This window comes from Penaeus japonicus, unplaced genomic scaffold (assembly GCF_977035675.1).
Source record: "Penaeus japonicus unplaced genomic scaffold, GWHDUDI00000001_assembly GWHDUDI00000030, whole genome shotgun sequence".
Classification (NCBI taxonomy): domain Eukaryota; kingdom Metazoa; phylum Arthropoda; class Malacostraca; order Decapoda; family Penaeidae; genus Penaeus; species Penaeus japonicus.
In genome coordinates, this window is record NW_028234432.1 from 2,019,967 (window position 1) to 2,022,466 (window position 2,500).

Sequence of the window (2,500 nt, forward strand, 5' to 3'; positions counted from 1 at the left end):
GTATACATGTCTGTGTGTATGACAGGCAGGAAGAAAAATCGTGTCGGGAACAGAATAACCCTTACCCCCCCCCTCCCTCCTCCGTTCCCCTCCCCGGCCCTCCTTTGTGCTCTGCCTTTCGGACTCCCCTTAGCCTCCTTCATTCCCGCCTATCCTTTCTCCTTATTATTCCCCGCTGCTCCTTAAGTCCATTCTCCCATCATCTTTATCAACACTCTAGTGTATATCCCCGATCATCATATTGCTTTATTTATTTCATTAACTTTATTCATTCTTCTCTTCTATTTCATTCATTCTTCCCATATATATCATACATTTCTTAATTTAAAAAAAGAAAGAAAATCAAGTTGATAATAAATAAATAAATATATCATTCGCTTTTTATTTATACACTTGTTCGGAGAGAGAAGAATTTCCAATACCCTTTTTACGCTACGTTAATTAAGTTCCAGGCAATTAATCTTCATTTTCATTAATCACGACTGTCCTCACCCTTATGGTAATAGCATTGACAACAGCGCTATTGTTGTTAATATTAAACCGATGCGAAAGGTGAGATTAATTCAGCCCAAAATAGGGGGAATAGAATGAACACTATTTAATATTTGTTTACACTTTTTTTTTTTTTATGGCACAGTAGGTATTAGTCAGGACTAAATAAGAAAGCAAAAAATTCAAAAATAATATCATTACATATATGAGAGAATGACGAGGAAAGCAAGATATTTAAAAGGTAAAATCATTAGCATGAATTATGGAAAATGACGAGGAAAGCAAAATATTTAAAAGGTAAAATCATTAGCATGAATTATGGGAAATGGAAATACCTCTTCCCACAGAAGGCTCCTTAGTGTTGCGACACAAATAGAAGGTTTTGTCTTGATATCGAACCTCTCCTGACCTCCTCTGACCCTTGGTGCTTTGACCTATGTATGGAGGCCGTGTTTGTCTTCATTACATGTCATTACTGTCTGATTACCTGTTCCCTTTGACCCAGGGGTCTCCCTCTCTCTTCTTTCTCTCTTTCTTTCTCTATTTATCTTTCTATCTAAATCCTTCTTTCTCTCTATCTATCTATCTTTCTATCCTTCTATATTTCTATCCATTAATCTATCTCTCTATCTCTTATCTCTTATCTCTTATGTTTTATCTCTTCTCTCTTCTCTCTTCTCTCTTCTCTCCTTTCTCTTCTCTTTCCTCTCTTCTCTCTTCTCTCTTCTCTCCTCTCTCTTCTCTCCTCTCTCTCTCTCTCTCTCCTCTCTCTCTCTCCTCTCTCTCTCTCCTCTCTCTCTCTCTCTCTCTCTCTCTCTCTCTCTCTCTCTCTCTCGAGAGATCGGACTCAGTCTCTCATCTTCTCAAAACATCTCCTCGCCTCCTCTCTCTCTCTCTCCTCTCTCTCTCTCTCTCCTCTCTCTCTCTCTCCTCTCTCTCTCTCAACTCTCACTCGTATCTCTCCTCCTCACTCTCCTCCTCACCTCCTCTCTCTCTCTCTCTCTCTCCTCTCTCTCTACGGGGGGGATCTCTCTCTCTCTCTCTCTATCTCTGCTCCTCTCTCTTCTCAAGCAGTCATCAATATATCATCATCAATCCATCCAAACAGAGTATTTTCTATTCCCATCGATATTAGTATTTTTAATCACAATCATCATAATATTAATAATGATGATAAAAATGGAAGAAATGTGATTACGAAAATGAGTTCAAGAAATTTATATTTAAAAAGAAACTGAAGTTGAAAACGAACCATTGCGTGTTAACATTCTTAGATCTTGGAAGAGAGGGCAGGGGAAGGGGTAGGGGGGGTAGGTGGGGGGTTGATGATGATGGTAATGACGATGATGATGATGAAGATGATAATGATGACGTCTGGCCATTACTGTGCGGAAGATGGACATTGGGGTGGTTCTTTCGAAAGGAGAAGAGGGATATAAGAGGGTAAGGGGTCTTTCTGTTAAGGGGGGAGGGGGGTTCATTGTAGGAGAGAAGGGACAGTAAAGAAAATCAATGTAAGTAGAAGAAGAAGAAAAAAAACAATAATTATGATAGTGCTTCTATTAGTAATGGTATTCGTCTCAATAGTGCCAATAGTAGTACTGGTTTCTACACTAATAGCAAAAAAAGGAGAAATAGGAAGACAAAGGTAAGAGATACGAAATGGGAAACAATACAGCATGAATAATGATGCGACTTTATGAGGTACAGTAAAAGAAAAAAAAGAAAAAAAAAATACGTAGGCTCACAGTATATGGAGGGCAGACAGCACGCAGTCAGATCGAGCCCTTTCAGTCTGCCCACTTTTTATGCTGTCTGTGTTCTACCATCTGTCTGTTTCCTTTGAATGTAGGCAATAAAACCAATGGCAATAAAATGCATATGATTTAAGAAATGAAGAAAGAACCATTAAATATTTATATAGAAAATGTAATCACTATTGGTTAACGGATCAGTATGCAAATATATCACACATATAACATCCCATAGCCCAAGTTTTTATTCCTTC